Genomic DNA, 23,252 nt, shown 5'->3' with positions numbered 1-23,252 from the left:
AATAATCCAAAATCCAAGGTGAAAAGAATGGAGATCACAACCAGAGATAGTAGAATACTATCAAAAGTTCACTTTATTAACGCTACCAAGTCACATGTTTTCGTCTATAGAACATAGACTTCATCAGAACTAAATACAGCAAAAAGGCCTTTCCTATTCTTTATATACTTATATGCTGAAAGATGTACCTGTCACAAACATCATTCAAGTAAGTCATTATTTAAATAAGCAAGTAAATCAATTGATTAAGTAAATAAAGCACTTAGTGGTTGGAGACTCTATCCACAAACACATTCTTTAAAATTGCACTAACACATCTTAAAACAGTTTTAGTTACTTCTATAAAAACTTGAAGATTGATTTTAATAAATAGTTTTCTATGTTAAATAAACAGACTTCTAGAGTAACTTAAAATGTAAAAACATATATATTTGCGTAAAATATGTGCATAAAAAACATACAATAGCACCACCTACTGGCCGGTGAGTTAATAGATCCTTGATAAAAATATATATGGTGAAATCCTCTTATGGATAACATAAAATAAAAAATTGAAGTGTGTAATGAGGCGAATAAGATACCCCAATAAAAATGTTCGCATTAAAGTTTTGCAGCCCTTAACTTTAAAAGTGGGGCAATATTAATGTTTTCATTTAAACCTGGATTCCTTCGTGCATCTAAGGTGACCTGCCAACAGAGCTCCCTATATTCCCAACAGGTTTTCCCAGTGTCCACCCCTTTGGTTCATTTGTACCTGTTCAAGAATAAAGAAGTTAAACTTTGCCTGTAGGCAGCTCAGAGAATGTTTAAACAGGGCCGTTTTCTCATTTTTTGTCTTAATCTCATAGGTGTGCTCATAAATACGTTTTCTAATCTTCAGCTCCATCTTGCCAATATAAAATGCACCACAGGGGGAACAGATGGCCAAATAGACCACTCTTTCACTGTTACAGTTAAAATGTAACTGACCACTAATCTTCCTATCTCTGCTAGGTATATAAACCCATTCACAATGTGCAATATATTGGCATTGGGAACAAGCCCCACAACGGTACGTTCCTTTACGGTTACCACTACCATTCACAGATCTTCGAGGAAATTTTTAAAATTCCTCCCTCTCTTAAAGACAAATTTCAAAGGCAGTTTTTTTTTTTCAAACGGCAAATCAGTAAACTCCAAAAAGTTATTCCATTCATTTCTAACTATATTATTGCAATGGAAGAAATCAGTATTGTACTTAATAATAAAAGCCCCATGGTTCTCAGCCCTATCTAATGTTTCCTTCACGGTCTGGTCCTGTTGACTACTGTTAACACTGCCCAACCCAAGAATAGGGTAGAATTTTGTAGCTCTATTAGAAACAACATCAGTTCTAATATCATGTAAAAAATCAATAGGGTACCCCTTTTCCCTGAAAAGACAACCAAGGAAGTCACATTCTAATTCAAAATCACAGTCAGAGGAGGTCATCCTACTAGCTCGGATGTATTGCCCCCTCACCAGGCTCTTTTTCTGAAACATGGGATAAGAACTATTAAAATGTAGAAAAGAATTTGAATAAGTACTTTTACGAAAAATCTTAGATTTAATATTCCCCTTGTCAAACTTTTCTATTGACACATCCAAAAAATGTAAGATGTTCTTAGAAACATTACTAGTAAAGTGCAAATAATTGGTGGTGGTTTCAATATATGATAAGAACTCATGTAATTTTTCATCAGACCCCACCCAAAATACACAAATATCATCCAGGAATCTAGAATATTGCAACCAATAGTTCTTAAATTCAGATACCAGAATAAACTCTTTTTCCCACCAAGCTAAAACAATATTGGCGTACATGGGTGCACACTTGGCTCTCATAGCTAAACCCTTTAATTGGTGGAAGAATTCTTACCCAAAAAATATGAAGTTGCTAGATAAAACTAACTCCATCAAATAGAGAATTAAGTGCAGATCATTGTTGGAAACCTTACATTTCTCCACCAAAAAGGCTTCCAACCACTGAAGGCCAGTACTATGGGGGATCACAGTAAACAAATCCTGGATGTCAATAGTCACAAAGGTCACTTTTTCATAATTTACATTAGGGTCCACTCCCTTCAAAAATTCCCAGCAGTCTTTAAGAATGTGAATGTTAGTACCACAGAGGGTCTTAAATTTAACATTAAGAAACTTAGCAAGAGGTGATGTTTTAGAACCATCGGCCGAAACAATTGGCCTCAGGGATGGATCACTCATATCTTTGTGCACTTTGGGTATTCCAAATATTGCAGGTATCCTAGGTTTACTATTAGTCAAGTAGTTAAGGTCATTCAAATCAATCAACTTTTCAAGAAATAAATCATTAATGCCAAATCAATTTTTTTATAGGCAATATTTATCTCATTGATCTATACTCGCCTGTATGTATCAGTGTCCCCCAATAAATGTAACATCTTTCCTTCATAAATTAAAGTATTCATAATAACTACACCACCCCCTTTGTTTAGCCTATAAGTATATAAAGAATAGGAAAGGCCTTTTTGCTGTATTTAGTTCTGATGAAGTCTATGTTCTATAGACGAAAACGTGTGCATTGTAAGCGTTAATAAAGTGAACTTTTGATAGTATTCTACTATCTCTTGTTGTGATCTCCGTTCTTATCAGCAACCCGAGAGCAGCTGCCATAGACACAGCATCAGCATTGTCAAGAATGTTTGGTTATCACAGATGCAAAGAATATTAAATATTCAAAGCTGTCTTTGCTTATAAGGAAGGCAGATCAGCAATTAACTTTCTCATGTTATCAAAAGAAGCCACTGAGGAGGTGAAGAAGGTACGTTGTTCAATTGTAATAATAGTTGTATGTGTCCTTTACACTGCAGTGTATTTCTATCACCTGTGGCATCCTGAGTTTGGCATATTTTTTCAGACATGGCTTACACCTTGGAGCTGAGAGTACTTCCTTAATCTAAGTTTTGTCTATGGAGCTAAAACATTCAAATGTGCTAAGATAGCAGGTGCAGAAATTTATAACTTAACTTGAGGCAGGGAAGTTGAGTCCTTACTAATGTCTTGTAGGATTCTGGTAAGAATGATGCTGTCATGTTTTGTAATGCTATGCACTTAGACTTCCCTGTGGAGTTTAGGGACATCAGAATGATTCTGGCTACAAATATGGCTGAGTTGTAACTGAACATAATGCCCACTTTTTGGCTGCTTGATTAAAAGCCAGTCCAGGACTGTAGCAATATCATCCCTGCAGTTACTTGTGATGTAGTAGGGTTACAAGATAGTTAAAATCAAAGAGATTTAAACTACAGGAAAATAATGAAGGCATAAGATGGGATATGGAAAGGGGATACTTCCTTTAGCTACAGCTCTACTTACAGAGCTAGTGTTATATTGAGCAACCATAAGTGTTGTAACTGATACTGCAGCACTCATGCTGCAGGAAAGGCTAAGATAAACTCCCCATCATGTCATCTTTTCATATAGGTTTTGTTCTTCCTGCACTGTACTTCAATTACATTTGTACATCCATGCAGTGAAGAAGGTTTTCTTCCAGGGTAGAATACCGTGAAAAATTGCTGATGAATTTACTAATTTAAATTAACCTCTGCAGAGAAATTCTTTCATTATGAAATAAAAACTAAGGAGGGGTAAAGGGCAAGTCTTGTAATGCAGCAATTCATGTAGCAGAGGTTAACTGTCACTAGAAACAGTGTCATATAACTCACAAACTTTAGTTCTGTGGGCTGAAATGTAGGGAAAATTAGCTTCTTCTCTATGAAATATATGCCCCAATGGTGTAGTGGCTCCCTAACTGGAATTTGATGAATTAAAGTACTGCAAAGACTGTCCCCAACTGTTTTAAGTCTTAACCTGCATGGAAATTGGGAATAACAGATAAATGGATTTTCATGGAGAAATAAATAAGACCAGTGTCAAAAAGTTCAGAGACAAAGCCTAGCTCAAAGGTATACAGGGAAGTTGCCCTGAGTATGGCCCGTACAACCTGACAGCAATTTATAGCTTGGGCATGGGAGAAGCCAGGTGTAGAAGGGTGGGAACAACTGATTACAGCTGCTGTAAGGAGGGAACTGGGCCAAACTGCTGCAGTGCCAACACATCCTGAAAAGAGATGCATTGCATGCAGTGTTATGGGCCAGGGATGAGTGCTTTTCTCTGCCAACCCATATCCATATGTCAGCCTTCTTCAGATGTGGATGGGAAAATGAATACTCACAGGGAAGACATAGCAGCCACTCACACTAGCTGCTCGATTGGAGGTAGGCCAGAATAAGGAAATCCTCATCATGGCTGCATGGAAGACTGCTGCACCATGAAGAACCCTCAACCAAGTGATGAGGAATGACTGCGGAGTGATGACAGTGGCTAGTTGGTTAGCAGACATGAGGAAGAGAAATAAATAAAACAGTTCAGGAGCTAATGAAGAACCAAAAAGAATAGTGAGGAAAAGGGTTATATGTGGCTATCACAATAGTGAGGAAAAGGGTTATATGTGGCTATCACAATAGTGAGGAAAAGGGTTATATGTGGCTATCACAATAGTGAGGGAAAGGATTATATGTGGCTATCACAATAGTGAGGAAAAGGGTTATATGTGGCTATCACAATAGTGAGGAAAAGGGTTATATGTGGCTATCAGAATAGTGAGGGAAAGGATTATATGTGGATATCAGAAGGCCATATACAGCATCTTTTTAATGTGCTCCTATAAATCTTCTGATTGGAAGGTATTAGAAATAGAAGACATCACATTAGGCAGAGTCTCTATCAACTAGTGAAACGGGAGTAGCCAAAGTTGTCATCTTGAAGAAACAGACCTGGATACTTCTGTCAAAATAGAATGGCTAGACAAAATTGCTAAAATATGCAAAACTAAATTTTCTGTGTCAGTAAGGAACAACCAAGATCACTATCATCTTTGAATCACTGGCTTTGATTAATAAACTTTGCCATGATCAGACGGGAAGAAAAGGCATATAGCAGGCCTTTGGGTCAAGTTTGCATCAGTGTATACTTAACTCTTGCCATTGGGAAAGTAATTAATGAGAAATGGCACCAACTTTTGTTGCTTGTGCAAAAGGCAAAAGGATGTAAGACTGGCCAACTCCATTTCCTGAATATTGTATTTTTTCAAATTCCTTTTTATAAACTACAAACACTTTAGACACAAAAACTTTTTTGTTTATTTTACACTTTGTTGAACAAATTATTTCTATTACTTAATGTGATGACTTTGTATGTATGCTTAGGCTGGAGCTCTCCTCCCCGGGCCTCTGCTGAAAATGGGCACTGTCCCAGTTGGACCATCCCAGTAAACAAATGTAAAATAATATAAATAAATAAATTAATGAATTAATTAGACCAGCAGCCTCTTTTCATATATCAACAAATCTTCAAAACAATCAAAACTATAGAACAAAATATCAGTAAAGGAATGCCAGCCATGCAATACTGAATAGCAAATGATTACATCTGGATTCAAACAGTGCAGATATCACTTGCCAGCTAGTTAAGTGCCTCATCTCTGACATATAGTGGGACTGCTTTATCATGAGTTCTTTATTTCAGCGAGTCATCTTCTGTAGTCAATTCCATATCCATTTGTTTTTCCACCAATTTCATACGATCTTCCTGAGTAGGTGAACCTTCCCTACTTTCATCCATGTCTAATACATTTTCTTTGCCAATAATATTACAAGATAACATAGCTCTTTATCATTCTTTTGTGGAAGCTCTACCTCATTAATTCCTGGCAAAAGCAACTGTGTCATTAGGGTAACAAACCAGGACATAAACTGTCCAGCAAATATGTAGTACTCCCCCCTCCCAAGTAACCTCCTGGGCATCCAACAAACTGAGAGAACTTATTGAAATATCCTGGCTAATTAAGCAGGGCTACAAAAATACTTAGAATGATAGTGCCATAAAAAAGATACCTCACAGAACCAGAAGCATATCTAGTGGATTTGTAGCAGCTCAGCCTATCTGCCTTCATTAATGGGAACTCCCAAGTTTCATCTGCCACAACAACCTGGATTTCTCAGTTTCATTCATCATCCCTGCAAGGACCATCTTATATGTGTTATTTACTTTTTAAACATATTTATTATATCACATTTTAAATAATGACATTGGTATACCTATAATAACAGAAAAGAAAAAAAAAACTTATCATATTTTCATTTAACAATTATCATTCATAGATATTGCTCATCATTTCTTTTTTAGAATGGACTTCCCCTCTGTTTTCCAAGAACCATTTTTTTCAAAGGGTATGTTGTCTTCCTGTATTTTGACAAGTTTAATCTTCTCTAATTCTGTCATTAAACTATTGAAAATTTTCCAAAAATCATCTCCTATCCTATACCTAACCATAAATGATTACCAGAAAATAGGTGTCCCTTTATCTAGAAGTTCTTCCTTTACAAAAGACCCCACATTGTCACAAGTTCAGCCTAGTACTGATTACAAAATATTCTCAGAGCTTTGGCAGACTTACGGGAAGGATCAGGCAAAAAAACCTAAGGATCCCATCTAAAAAGGAACAAATAACCTGGAGAAATTCAGGAACCATTGTTGAGTCTGATCTTATATATATGATAATACTATAAACAGTCCCATTCTAGTCAACTAAAGGCTTTCTGTGCATCTACAATGAACAATAAGAGTATTCTTAGTTCTAGAGCTCTCCTCTAGAAAGATAATATTTTTAATTCAGTTATCTGAAAACACCTGACTAGGTAGGAAACCCATCTGATCCAAGTGGATTAACATGAGGCGATATCTGGCTATCCTTTCAACAGAATGACCATGAAGAGCGGGTAATCATGACTTAGAATAGAAATGGGTCTATATGACTCCACCTGCAAAAGATCCTTCACTGGTATCAGCCTGACCAGTACATTTTTTTCATGATGCAGGAGCAATTCCTATAGCAAGAACATGATTAACCAAGATGATGATTAAATAAGAAGGTGACGTTCCTTATGAAACAATCTTTCTTCCAGTTGTAAAACCTCTATTAAGAAGCCATGTAGCCCTTTGTTTTTACACATTTTTGTACTTTCATTATCTTAGAGAGTTGTCTCCACTGTTATTTTGATTATTTGATCTTGAGTAAATTTTGGAAGAGTTAATTCCAATAAAAAGCTAAGAACTTCCTGTTCAACATTGCTCTGAGACATATGTAGCATAACATTGTGTATAATACTTCACTAAGCTTGGAAGGACCTCTCCCAGAGTAATCACTGTTTCTGGGTCAGTATTCTTATTAACCAGTCTACTTGATGCCTGTTGCACAAATCTTAAAGCCAAAATCTTCTAGTTCAAGGTCATTACCTCAAATCCCTTCATATTCAACCTCCTACTGGCCTGGTCCTTTTTGTACTGGAATAAACTATCAAAATTTTAAAAGTTTTTGAATTGTATGTGCTTTACATACGCCCGGATTTAGTAATCTAGTCCTGCATGGAAGCGGCAGTTGAAGTGGAGGATGGCAGCGCACCATGCATATTAATGAAGGTGCACTGCCTGGACTCCAAACGCTACACAGAGCGTGGATGAGTGCAGGGGGAGAGTCTGAGAGCAGATCTTGCAGAATAAACACACCCCTGCAAAGTAGAATGGAAGAATGTGTAATTAAATGAGCGAGACAGCTCACAAGTGTCCGCATATCCCCACCAACAGTCCCCATGTGTTCAACAGCAACAGTACAGTCAAATAAAATGAAGAATTCCTATTACTGATGTGTTTTAAAACCCCAAGTACAGCTAAATGTAGGTGCACGGGTTTGCCCATCACCTAGCTATGGTTAAAGCAGCTGCAAAGGCTGAAGAGGATAACAAGGAATATATATGCAAATGAAGCAGCACAGCAATAGTGGAGTGGTTAGAGCATCCGCCTAATGAACAGGCATTCCCGGATTGAGTCCCACTGCAGCACAAATCATTTTCCATGGGAAATGTGTATGTGAACATAATTTTACATTGTTTTGCCATATAACCTACAAAATAACAATTAAATGTGAACTGGAGTACTGCATGAAATGCACATGTGAAGTGTTAGTGTCATAATGAATAAGGCACATGTATGCAGATCTAAGCACAGATAAGCAGCGGTAAACGTGTCCAAGTGTGCTTGTGCGGGGGTAAGCACTACCCACAAAGAGTAAGCAAAGTAGAAGCTAATGAGTGTAAGAAACTGTAACTGGAGGTTAGCAACACTTACTGTCACACAAACCTGTGCAAAGCCGCTTACAACTGCTGTAAAGTGCATTAATCACACTGGATCCAACGGCCCAAGTTCCGCCCAGCAACAAAATAAACTGCCTCTGCAAGGCTCAAACCCAAGACCCTGTACATTATAGTCACAGTAGTTAACCACTAAGCCATCATAGCAATAGATAAGCAAGATTAAGGCCGTACGTCCCATATACCCACATGGACTTATGTATATATATATATATATATATATATATATATATATATATATATATGCAGATATATACATATATATATATATATATATATATATATATATATATATATGGGTTCACTTTATAATCTCGAAATTCTGAAGTAACGAATTTCAGAATATCGAGATCATAAAGCCGAAACACTACAATCTCGAATACCCATAACAGCAAAATTCAAAATCCCGACACTTACATACACACACTCATATACACACAACTGCCTCCCACACACAAACAAAACTAACCTACAATAGAAACAGGAAGCTGCACCCCCCACACACCCCCTACTTATATATTCTAACTCCGAGACCACGTAATCACACACACCAATGCAACTCACACCCACACATTTCACAGCCCCTTGCACACACACATCACAACCAAAATGCACACTAACATACACTACAGCACATAACCTACATTCTCATACAAACTTACCTGCACTTACATCCATTCATACACTGCAACACCAGAAGCTCCGAACTTCGGGATTTCAAACTTCGCGCTTCTGGTGTTTCGCAGTTCTGAGCATTTAGGATTAGAATCTCAGTAAACTGAAATTCTGTATTTCAGTTTTTCGAGATTCTAAAGAGAACCCATATATATGTATGCAGACATATATATATATATATATATATATATATATGTGTGTGTGTGTGTGTGTGTGCACGTAGATATACACAGATATACAGCTATGATAGGAAATAGCACACAAGAATGACATATGTTCACAGGCTATGCCAATGGAAATGAGGGGCCCAAGCAAGAAACATGTAACACATAGCATGACCTCCCCCTCCCAGCCGGACAGAGGAAACATACACACAAACCCACAAACAATGTAAATAGTCCACTGCTCCCCAGATCACAGGCAGGATACAACCGGGGGGGGGGTTACAGAGTGCACCCGTGAAATCTAATCTTGGAACACAGACAGGAGCATCCCTTGCGGGACGCCCCAAAGATTGACATATAACCAAAGGAAGCTGATGTGATGACCTATCTGTTTGGGGTGTGTACATACCCGGAATACAAGGGTGGGAAAGCCTGATGACCCATGGTTTGAGACAACGTACAATATGGGTCCCGTGAAGTGGAGAGTGGGCAGCGTGTAGTGGTGTGTTCAGACCCAACCTGCACCCAAAGTAAGGATGGGTGCTGTAGAGGAGGTGCGGGTGGGGGAACTATGGGTAGCTAGTTATGGGTCTAGGTGTGCAGGTGTTGGCTGATGTGGGTCTATACGGACAGCCCCAGGGATGTGAGCAGAAGTGTTCATTGGGCAGAGGCATCACCCAACAAGCAGCCACACCCGCTATGAGTCCCACTGCAGCAAAGTCTAATCTACATTGCACAGAATGGAATAACCAGATGTAGATGTATATATGTAGAGGAATGTGTGTGTATATCTACCCATAGCTACATGGAGATATACCTCTCCCTCTCCATAGAACAAATGTATACATACAGAGACAGAATACATATACATACCCACATATAGATATATACATATGCAGACACCCATACACCCATATGTTGTTAGATGTATATAGACAGCAATATATAAATATATACATGTATGCATACATATACAGATATATCTGTATATAGTAATGTAGATATATATATATATATATATATATATATATATATATATATATATATATATATATATATATATGTGTGTGTGTGTAAATATACACATGTAAATAGCTAGGATATGATACGGCAGTAACGAATTACATATGTTAAAACCAACAAACCTTAAATAACTCTCCATATAGATAATTAAACAATTAATCAATCAATAAAAATGCTTGTTGTTAACCAGTGCTGCACATCATTTGAAAAATGATGTAAAAATGTCATTGTTATCTACATCAGTATATGCAGTTCTTGTTCTGCTTTTTATGTAGGAATGACCACCAGGTGTCTCAAAACGCGTATCCGTGAGCATATATATAATATTAAAGATCACGTTGAAACTAGTGCCCTGTTTAAACATTCCCTGGTTTGTAAAAATTTTAAGAAATTTTTATTTACAATTATTGAGGTGGTTAAACCAGATCTTAGAGGGGGTGACTTTAGAAACTATGTTGAGCAAAGGGAGACACTGTGGCAAATTAAATTGAGAGCAGACAAATACCCAGGCTTAAATGAAGCCATTAACATCAAGAGTTTTCTAAAAGGTAACAAATTATGTATTGACAAGGACATTTTTACATCATTTTTCAAATGATGTGCAGCACTGGTTAACAACAAGCATTTTTATTGATTGATTAATTGTTTAATTATCTATATGGAGAGTTATTTAAGGTTTGTTGGTTTTATCATTGTGTATTCTGATGAAGTCCTTAGACGAAAGTGGTTATTAAAGTTTTATTACGCTATTACTGGGAGTTTTTTCGTTACATCTTGCCTTGCTTTGGTTTCCTGTTTCTATTTCACGGTTTTTGTTCATTGCGTGGTATTTTGTTTGGCTTGTTTTGTTTACCACCCATGGAAGAGGAAACCGAGGATCAACTGTTAAATTTGAGCACATATCCCATTCCGGGTAGTGACTCCAACAGAGACGTTAATAGTCTGCTAGTTTCCACATTGGTTGACATCCAGAAATCGCTAAAGTTCTTAGTAGCAAAAGCTACTACTTCACCACTACCAGCGGCGAATGCCTCAAGCCCGAGCGGTTCTTTTAAGGAACTAGATACCATCATCGAGGTAGAACCAAACAGTAAATCAACTAACCTAAGAACAACGGATGACAACGGAACATTATATCAACACCGGGCTGGTGATTCCGTGTAAAATCTTTATTGGAGACATTCAGTAATCCCTTTGTTAAGTTTTTTGTTTCTCAACATCCATACCGCGATGAGGAAATCAACAAAAAACGCGAAGTATTAACTAAACTGTTAAAGAGGTTCCGGTCTTTAACAGTTGAGAACTGCTACTTTGAATGCTGTATCGAACTAAGGGTTATGCCAAAAGGGCTAAGATTTTTCAAATGCCCTAACGGCGTCCAAGTAGGTGATCCCATGTTTGGTACGTTAGTTTCATTTTTCAACGAGGCAGGTATGTCTTTTTTAAAGTTACTTATTGACAACAACTCCGTCAAAATGTCATTATTAAGGGAAGAAATAAATCAGTTAGAAAGTGAAATAGCAGGTGCTGACAAAAACAATTCAGATTTTTACAATACAGTGTTTGAAGAAGTTGAAAGACACTCAATAGAGATTACTAATAGAAAACATGCTAAATTGCAGCGGGACATTACCGCTTACAAAACAAACTCAGCGTACAATTATTTTGTGCCTGGCAATAGAGAACATACTGTTAAAGTACCATCATTTCAATTTTCAAATAAACGGAACTACAGTTTGGTAGTTAACAGCAAGGAAAACATTGTTGGTTCCAATTTCAACGGAAGGAGATATTTTCAAACTTTTAACTCTGACATTGTCAGTGGCGCTAGTAAAAATACTGTTCAGGTTGTTCAAACTGAACAGTCTGACATCACTAACAATACTGATAATAGCACCTCAGACACTGAATCTAACAAGTAGTGATCCTGGCTCTACGTCTGCTAACAGTGTCCTACCGAACTCGTCAAACAATAACAATTTTTTAGGAAAGAAAGGTTCAACTGTGAAGAAAACAGTGTTTACGAGGTGTCGGACCTTTCTGAGTTCGAACTCGTCAGGAGACGAGATTTAACTCGACAACTTGATAATTTTGATATTATTAATTTAACGGACATCACTTTTGAAAGTGACGAAATAAATGTGTTACGTCTGGGTTTAAATTTTGTACCTACTACTAAGGCTGACTTTGGAAAGACTGTAATAGATATAAAAAAATTTGTTAGAAAAATGAATTTATCATACATATTGCATGACATTCCTGAAACTAGTAATGCACTTAAAAAATCTTCAACTTACAATCCACCATTAGTGCATACAATCAAGGTGTTTGAAGAGGCATGTTTACAGGAACGTGAGGGTATTCTAAGTAAGAATGGCAGACATGAATATAATTTAAATTACAAAGAAAGAAAGGCTTTCAATGAGTTACGTCAAAAAAACAAGACCTTAAGATTTATGAGAAGTGATAAGGGTGGTAACATTGTTATTATGACACAGGATTTATATAACTTGAAAATGTTGCAACTGTTGGAGAATCAGGATGAATATGAGATCATTTCACTATATGACATTAAAAGAAAACAAAGACTAATACATTCATTTTTATATGAAGCATTAATGTCAAATGAAATTGATTTAGATGTTTACGAATTCTGTGTTATAGAAAATCCAAGAATTGGTGTTCTTTTCGGCATTCCAAAAACACATAAAAATTGTATAGATCCACCATTTCGACCGATAGTGTCCTCACCACACTCGGTAACGGAAGGAATTTCACTTGTCATTGACGCCACATTAGGTCCCTTAGTTTCTAAACAAGAATCTTTTATTAAAGATTCTTGGCATTTTCTTAACAAATTGAATGATTTTGCTACTACTAATGTTTTTGATCCTGATAATCACATTATTTTCACGGTAGATGTTGTTTCTTTATTTACATGCATCCCTCATGAAGAAGGAGTTGATGCTATTCGCACTGTATTATGTAAGAACAGTGAATTTAATACAGGCCAAATCTCTACTATTTGTAGGTTTTTAGATATTTTGTTACAGCACAATTATTTTTTGTTTGGGAACAAATTTTACAGACAAAAAAGGGGCGTAGCGATGGGGTCTCCTGCTGCACCATCCTACGCGAATCTAGTAATGTCTTGGTGGGAGGAAGTGTTTTTAAGTTTATTAAAAGGTAAATTTCACATATTATTATATTATAGATTTGTTGACGATTTAATTTTTATTATTAAAGGTAACCAAAATACAGTTGATAATTTTCTTACTGAAATAAACAGGTCAGGAAGTTTTTTAAAATTTACGTTAGGTTGTTCAGGATTGTCTATTAATTTTTTGGATATTTTCTTTTGGTGGGATTTCACAGAGAACAAATTTAACAGCAAAATATATCGAAAAGAGACTTTTACGAACAGTTACGTTCACTTTCAAAGTGCACACCCCAAATATACCATTAGAAACATCCCTAAGGGGCAATTTATCAGGGCATGTAGAATGACATCAAATGAAAAAGATCTAATGGAAGAAATTGAATTTATTAAAAACATGTTCCTTAGAAGAGGGTATACTATACAACTGTTAAATGACATCATTAAAGAGATTTTAGGTAAGCGACCTCTATATTATCCAGCGTTGTTGAATTACAATGAATCTAACAATACAGTATTTCCTTGTAAAAACTTAGAAGAAACAAAAGTTTTTAACAAATTGGTTTGTTCACTAGATATGAGTATAGATGGTACTCATATTAAACAAATAACAGAAAAAAACTGGAAGATCATACAGGGAAATCATGAAATTTCAAAAATTTTAGGAAACAAACCAAATTTTGTTTTCAGAAATACTTATAACATCAAGAAAGCTTTAGAAAACAATACATTGAAGCAAGAGGCTAGCAAGACCCTTGTGAAAGGCACGTTTGCTTGTAACAACTGCAACATGTGTAGATATATAGCTAAAGGACCTGTAATTGTTATCGACACTATAGACCAGACTTTTCAAGTGCCCGAATACGTTAATTGTTGTACCAAAGGGGTTATCTACATCAGTATATGCAGTTCTTGCTCTGCTTTTTATGTAGGAATGACCACCAGGTGTCTCAAAACTCGTATCCGTGAGCATATATATAATATTAAAAATCACGTTGAAACTAGTGCCCTGTTTAAACATTCCCTGGTTTGTAAAAATTTTAAGAAATTTTTATTTACAATTATTGAGGTGGTTAAACCAGATCTTAGAGGGGGTGACTTTAGAAACTATGTTGAGCAAAGGGAGACACTGTGGCAAATTAAATTGAGAGCAGACAAATACCCAGGCTTAAATGAAGCCATTAACATCAAGTGTTTTCTAAAAGGTAACAAATTATGTATTGACAAGGACATTTTTACATCATTTTTCAAATGATGTGCAGCACTGGTTAACAACAAGCATTTTTATTGATTGATTAATTGTTTAATTATCTATATGGAGAGTTATTTAAGGTTTGTTGGTTTTATCATTGTGTATTCTGATGAAGTCCTTAGATGAAAGCGGTTATTAAAGTTTTATTACGCTATTACTGGGAGTTTTTTCGTTACATCTTGCCTTGCTTTGGTTTCCTGTTTCTATTTCACGGTTTTTGTTCATTGCGTGGTATTTTGTTTGAATTACATATGTTCACAGGCCGTGCAAATGGGGATGAGGGGTCCAATCAACAAACGTGTAACACGTAGCATCAACCACCCCCACCTAGACAGGTAAAACATACCAACACATGATACAAGAAAACACACCACTGCTTCCCAGACCACAGGCAGGGTACTACCAGTGGGAGAGACCTGCCAAGTCTAATCTTGAAACAAAGACATCAATGTCCCTTGTGGGATACCCCAAAAATGAATGATCATCGGAGTCAGTCCCTGTAATGATTCATCCAACCAGGCTGTATACGTACACGGACCAGTAGGTTGTGCAAACCTGATGACCCATGGGTCAACACAGCGTATGACATGGGTCCTGAAAAGTGGAGAGTGGGCAGTGTGTAGTGGTGTGGTTAGACCCCACCTGCACCCACAGTAAGGATGAGTGCTGTAGAGGAGGTGCAGGTGGGGGAACTATGGGTATGCAATTATGGGCTTAGGCGTGCAGGTGTTGGCTGACGCAGTTGTATTAGAACCACCCCGGGGATGTAAGTAATATTGCGAATTGAGCAGAGCTTACGCCCATACCTCTCAGCCCTAAGAGCAAAACCACTGGACAGAACCTAAACCGTTGGGGGAACAAATAGGGACAGTAAGCACATATTCCACTTAGAACCTTAAAAAGCTGATAGAATAATAGGTTATGCATTAGCATGACTCGGCCGAAGGATGTGGGCAGGGGTGTAGCTAGGATTTTCAAATTTGTACTCACAGCTCTCAAACTGCTACCCCCTCACCAGCCTAGCTACGGCCATTCTCGTAATTCACGGCTCGCTCTTTTAGTGTCGATGAAGAGGCATTCGCTGTAATGACTCTTCAGTAATATAGTATAGATTCACTTAAACTCGGTTCCTTGAATTGAAAATAAAACTGAAAGTCAGTTCTTTGAAAAATGCAGCATGGTAGTTGGGGTAGAGGAGTCATGCTTTTGTTTTCTGTAACTAAGTTACAGGTTTTGAGCTTGAGTAAATTACTAACCACCTACTACCCCTAACTAGGGTGTTTCATTCACACACACACCCCTACCTACCTTTTAGTGCAAGAAATATGGACAAAGCATAAAATAAACAGGGACAGATATTAAATAATGCTACCGTGAACTTAGAAAGTTGCTAGAATAACAGGATTTGTGCTAGTATGAGAAAGTTGCTAGAATAACAGGATTTGTGCTAGTATTCATTTTTCTAAAGGACATGAAGTCTGAAACTCAAATGTCTGTCATTATTTAGCAACTTCAGCCTTCAATGATCTTCTAGAAAATCACAAAATTTATGAGGACAGACAAAAAATACGGGGCAAAAATCTGGACATTCTGCAAAATGTGGACATTTGAGAGATATGCTACCTACCTACCTCTCTCTCACACACACACACACACACACACACACACACACACACACACACACACACACACATACATCTCTACCTCTTACAGCAACAAACCCATAAATAAAACTGAGGCAAAGGCCCAAAAATTAGGACTTTTTTTTTAAATATTGCTCTTATAAACTTAGAAAGATAATATAATAGTAGTAGGTCTTGCATTAGTACGGATTTTCTGAAAGGTATGAAATCTGAAACTCAAATGTCTGCCATTATTTTCTAACTTCAGTCTTTACTGATTTGCCACTAATTTGCCAGAAAACCACAATTTTATGAAAAACGGACCAAAAATGTGATGCAAAAATATAAAATTGCCACACAATACAGCTGGGAACCTGTCAAAGAAGGAGCACCATTTTAATATGTGCACTGTTAACTGTTAACTTGAGCAGCTGACAAAATTAGAGAATATACATGCATTTCTGAAATAAAAGTAATGTATAACTCTGATCATTACAGTTATTTATAATTGTAAACCCTCCAAGGTTTCTTCCAAAATTGCTATTTTGTGGAGGGATTATTAGGGGAGAGCAACATTTTGAGAAAAAATTGGGGACAGTTGAGAGGTTTGGATATTCCTAATTCTATAAAGCGATTTATTTGCACGTAACTCTCAACCTCTTAATGCAGGAAATCTGGGCAAGTCCAAATATATTGGGGGAACATACAAACAGTACTAAAAATTGATCTTGTATAAACTTAAGACAGTTGATAGAATAACAGGTCTCGCTTTAGCATGCATTTTTCTGAAGGTTATGATGTCTGAAACTTAATGTCTGTCATTATTTAGTGACTTCATTCCTAAATGATTTTCCAGAAAAGTTTTATTTTGCATTTTACAGCACGGATACCAATAAATATCTGCTAAACAAAGCAATGCAGTCTCACAATGAAACCAGACTTAGCATTAAAACTTCTCTGCCCTTGAAATTCACATTCATTGAAACAGCATTGAAACCCACATTCAAAGAAAATACATTTTGCCAATGAGATAAAGACTAACTTTGGGCTGTTTTCAAATCATAGGCCCCTTGCACATAAAACATACACTTGTTCTTTGATACACCTCCCTGATTGTATTAAATTATATTCCTTGTACAATACAGTATAGTTAGAGAGCGTTTTAAATTTATTGTTTTGAACATTTTTCCAGCAAACAATGAAACAAAATGCATGCACCAATAATTACAAAACAGCCCAATTCAGAACACTTCCATCATAAAAGTCTACTCAAACTTCTACAGTCCACCAGTATCAGTAAATATGTACAATCTCTGAACTAGTAAAAGCCATCTATATAATTCCACATTTAAAAATCTGTAACTAATGAAGAGGTTGCTGCTAGCAAACTTTATATTTCATTGTTTCATCTACAAGTAAAGTGCTTGTTGCCCTTGAGGAATAAATTGCCTATGTTGCATTAAAAAAAATGATATGCTAGTAATATTGCAATAGGGAATGGATGGCAAACCGATAACAGGTTCATAGTTACTACTTGATATCTTTGCCAAAAAGGACTACAGCATCCACCCCCTTTACAACACAGTACAGTATCAGCAATGCATCTCGTTCACCCAATTTCCCCAACGATAATCCATTCACACGCACACACACACACACACACACACACACACACACACACACACACACACACACATTCCATTGCTTACCTGATAATCTCGTTCACCCGATTGCCTCAATGATAATCCATTCACTCAAATTTCACACTTGCAGCCTCGATTGCCCCAACGATAATCCATTCATGCACATTTCCCGCTCGCAGCCAGCCGGACATGACAACGATAATCCATTGCCCCTGCTATACATTTCCCGCTCGCAGCCAGCCAGACATGACGTGATGTGAGCTCAGCTCTGTGTTTCTGGTGCCCAGCAGCCGGATGTGATGTGAGCTCAGCTCTATGGTTCTGGCGCCCAGCATGCTTAAAGGAGCAACGCTGTTTAAAAAGCTACCCCCTCTTCTAAAGATGTACTGAAATCAGTACATTGAGTATGCCTCCCGACGTCCCTGGATGTGGGGTCCTAAATCCAATTACTTGTCTCTATTTAATGGTGTCAGTTCCCAGGTATTTGCCAGACAGGTGCAGATTGTAAGAGGAACACACCAATAGTATGAAGCAAACTCTGGACAGGCCGCGGATTCTGTACAGTCGAAAGGCATGCTTACGCCTAACGGGCAGCCATTCCTGATATGGGTCAAACTGCAGCACAGTCCAGTTTACATGGCTAAGTATGGTATAACCATATCTGTTGTTGCATAACCCACTACATAACACATATGAACACATGGTCGCAACACTCCACTGTAGGCATGTAAGCCGATGTATTAGAAATCACAAGGTATTATTGTAGTCCTCACCCCCACCCAGGGGTGTGAGTGTCTGACGCAAACACCAAATGCAGTGCATATGCACAGCTGTTGTCGTAGACAACATGGCCAGCTGTGGACCTTCCCTGCAGCCATCCTGCACATCCCTGGATAATCCCCCTACTAATACCCCCCTTTGTGCCCCATGCACACCACGTACCTATCAGCCCCTGTTCCATGTATGTTAATGTCTATGGGTACACATAGGTGACACCCTCTTCCTCCACTATATTGCCAGTATCTGGAACCCCAACCCACATGTAGTATCACAGTTGTCCCACAGGACATATGTAACTAACACATGACGGAACACCACAAGCACACCTGGAGCAGCATAGGCTCACCACCTTGCAAACCCCCCCACCTCACACTCTATACCACTACATCAACTAGTGATACTGACACCTCTTGTCCTGCCTCGCATATAAATCCCAACATCTGACATAATTTCCCTATTGCTCCCATCCAATTATACCTACGGGATACTATACAATTACAATGTCACCCCCACTACCTACTTGCCTAATCCCTAGCCATTCACCTCTACTGTACCACACAGGTATGGAATAACTACACCTATCCTGAATACCTGCATGTAACCTACCCAGACATGTGAAACAGGAATCCTACCTCACCTTAAACTGGCCTCTGTCAGCAGTCATACCTGACATGTAAACCTGACCTAAGCATTGATAATACTGACAGTTCATCATAAACTAAGCATGATTAATGGGGGACGTAGCTATGTTATGTCTGTTACCCTCTATGAATGTGAACACCCCCAGTTTTAATTGGGATATGTAGCTGGGGTCAATGTAGAGCTCTACACCCCGGGCCACCGCTGAATGCATGATGTTGCACGTGTGTATGCGGGATCAAGCAGGTGTAAGCCTGTTTGGCCGCCGGTATGCGAGTACCACACTGCTGAAGCAATGTAGAGGCTGAGTGCAAGACGCCGCAACCAGGGGTTAGTAATGCTGTGCTTCACACAAACAAGCAAGCCCGCCTACAAATGTTCTACAGTGCCTTAGTCACCCTGTAGCCAACAGCTGTTGTTGTGGCCATTAACAAAATAATCTGCACTGTCAGGATGTCCTTCAAGGATGCATCTGCAGTCATAACATATGGGTTGTCCTGCCTCAGGCAGCCCTTCGGTCGGCCGGATTCCAAAGTCCGGGTCTGGCCTCGGCTGATGTCGCACTTCACCCGACGTCATAGCTGCTGGGGTATAAAGGCATCAGCCGACGCCATTTTCCTCAGTCTTTCTTGCCGCACGGTGCCCGAAGCAGAAGCTGTTCACAAGTGCCGGTCGGTCAGATCCAGAGATTTCAGCTACCGAAGACTTCTAAAAAAGCTAAGTACCCCGTTGGGGACTCTTTCTTGCCTCAGCCGATGTCAGACAAAGTAAATAATTGTTTAACTTGTGGGAAACAAATACCTCATAAGGATTTCCACTCTTACTGCCTTCCTTGCTTAGGCCCAGACCACGACGTATCAGCTTGTTTAGCCTGTGCTTCCTTCAACCGACGGACACTTAGACGCCGGTCGGACTTTGCTGAAGAGTTTTTTGGCTCCGCTTTTGCATATAAAATGCCGTTGGAGACTCCAACTACACATTTAGCTAAAAAACACAAGGAAAAGGACCGACACTCGCGGCCCGTGGTTTCGGCTGAAACCACGGTTAGGCCTACCGCGAGTGTCTCGGTTTCGGCTGAAACCGAGACCTCGGTTCTCCCTTCGGCCGAAAGCATGCCTCTGACAACCGAGGCCACACAGGCCCCGGCTGAGTCGGCTACAGAATTTCCTTCTGAAGAAGCAGGCACACAAGATTTGTCCGACACCATTCCGTTGGACATCTCTACTCCTGCACGTGGGGCAGCTAGACCCCCTGCTTCTATGTCTATCAAGGCCTTCTCGAGGGCTAAAGCAGCTAAACTTTCCAAGGCCTTACCTACAAAAGCTCCCTCTCACAGACCTACCTCAAGTTCTCAGATTCTCAGCCTTGCTGAGGACCTTATTTCACTGATCAGGGGATCCCAACCTCACCCAGACAGGGCCTCACAACCCCCTCCTGAAAAGAGGCCTAGGTCTGAACCCCCTGAACCTCTCTCCTCTGACTATTCCTTGGATGGTTCAGATTTATCTGACCATCAGGAAGGACCATACTCACCTTATGAGGATTCTGATGCAGAAGATTCCATTCCTTCTGCCTCCCCTCCAGAAGAATTTTCATTTGGGGAAACTCTACACTCAATGAGGGAACACTTCCAATGGCAGGGTCAGGATTTTTCTGATTCTAGGAAAAGGCTAAGGACTTTTTTACACTTACCACAGCATAGGCCTTTAGCCATACCTCTTGTACTATCAGTTGTTGATGATGCATACAATGATGCCAGTACTGCCCCTGATTCTCTTCCCCCGGCCCCTGCCAAACCTGACAGATACTACAGGGTCCCGGATTCTCACTTCCACTTGTATAAGGCCCATGCTGCAGACCCAGAAACCATTTCTCAGGGCCCTAAAGGTGTTGCAGCTGCCTCTGCCAAGAACCCCCTACCCTCTGAAAGAGAATCAAGAGCATTAGAGAGATGGGGTAAAAAGGTTTATACATCTGCTACTCTTTCTTCCAGGGCTTTAAACTGTCAATTTCACATGATACAGTACCAGGAATTTTTGTTAGATCAGCTGAATAAAAAGCTGTCCTCTCCTGAACCTTTAGACCGTAAGGCCCTTCAGGATTTGGTACACAACTCTCAGCAGGTCAGTAATCATTTCTTAAAATGTGGCTATGATGCACTGGAGGCTTCATTTAGATCAGCTATGACTGGAGCAGTGATTCGAAGGCATGCCTGGCTAAAAGAACAATCCTTGCCAGACCATGTTAAGTCTAAACTCCTAGATGCCCCTATGGAGAAACAAAGTTTATTTGGCTCTCCTGCACAGGAGGTTCTAAAGAAAGTGGAAGAAAAAGCAAAATCTGTCCAAACAGTCAAGGATTTTCTGCAGGTCCAACCTCCGAGGTTCAGCAGAAATTGGCCTTCAAAGAATTGGACCTTTCCAGACACCTCCAGAGCACAGAGAGGCAGAAATAGACGCCCAAGAGGCAGAGGTCAATCAAGGGGTGCCTACATGGGTCGTCAATGGCAACCTGACAACCAGAGAAGTACCGCCACAGCTGCGACTGCAACCACTTCCACAGGACAGACGCAATGAATTGGCTCTGATTCCGCCTACCAGGGAACAACTGGAAGCACCCTTGGGCGGAAAGCTAGCTTTATTTTCAAAAAACTGGCATTGCATTACAGGAGACAAATGTACTTTGCAAACAATAGACAAAGGCTACAGGTTTCACTTCCACACTCTACCAAAAAAGAGAGGAACGCCAAACCTTCCACCAAGCCAGAAATCAGAGGCTCTAAAACAAATCATCAGCTTACTAAGGATGAGAGCAATAGAAAAGGTACCATCTATGGAACAGGGCCAAGGATTTTACTCCAGACTATTCCTGGTACCAAGAAAAGAAAATCAATGGAGGCCTATTCTCGACTTGTCCGCACTGAACACATATCTCATTGTTCCAAAATTCAAGATGCTGACCCTACAGCAACTTCTTCCCATGTTGGGCAAGGAGTCTTGGCTGGTGACTCTAGATCTCAAGGAGGCATACCTGCACGTCCCTATACGACCAGATTGCAGAAGACACCCCAGATTTCTTGCAGGATCAGAGCATTATCAATTCTCAGCATTGCCCTTTGGCTTATCTACTGCGCCCAGAGTATTCACGAAATGCCTGGCATCAGTAATTGCACATTCTGAGGGGGCATGGCCAAGGATGAACACAGGATAGCAGCAGATTTCTTCAGCTCCACCAATTTCATTACACTGACAGGAATTAATTACTTAAAAAATTAATTTTTGAAGTAATTTTCTTTCTAAATATGTTTGTTTTATATAGTTCTTGAACTATATCTAAAAAAGAAAGGAAATCTTAACAATATTCCTGTCAGAAATCACTTTGGAAATTTTCCTGTCAGTTTATCAGTCTGAAATGAGTTCCAGTAAGACAAATTCTCAAGACTCCAGCATCAAGAAAGAACTTCAGTCTCTGATAATTATAATTCAGCAACTTACTGCTAAGATGGATAAAATGGATACTAAAATAGACACCTTCATAGAAAAAACTACAAAACAAATAGACTTGTTACATATAGACCTGCAACAACAGAAGATTCAGATGACAGGCATAGAAGAAGCTGTGAATGACATGGAAAATAGAATGCAAGAAGAGGAAATCAACATTGAGTTTCTGCTGAAACAAAATACACATTTACAAACAAAGCTGGATGACCTGGAAAATAGATCTGAGCGCAATAACATTAGGATTTTTGGACTGCCAGAAAATATTGAAGGTAACAATATTACTTCTTTTTTAACAACATGGCTCCCTAAAACTTTAGACTTACCAGAAGCATTCTCTTTTGGTATCGAAAGAGCACATAGATCTATAGCTAATACTAACTCTAACAAAAACTATCCTAGATCAGTTATAGTTAGATTTCTATCATCTTTTGATAAAGAGATGGTTCTTAAATCTGCTTGGGCTAAAGCTCCTGTTAAGATTAATGAGACAATTGTGCATTTTGACAATGACTATTCTTCCATGGTAATAG

Source organism: Protopterus annectens, chromosome 3.part0 (assembly GCF_019279795.1).
Source record: "Protopterus annectens isolate FY-2018-M chromosome 3.part0, PAN1.0, whole genome shotgun sequence".
In the NCBI taxonomy this organism is placed as follows: Eukaryota; Metazoa; Chordata; order Ceratodontiformes; family Protopteridae; genus Protopterus; species Protopterus annectens.
The sequence above is the reverse complement of the archived record's forward strand: the minus strand, read 5'-3'. Positions refer to the sequence as shown.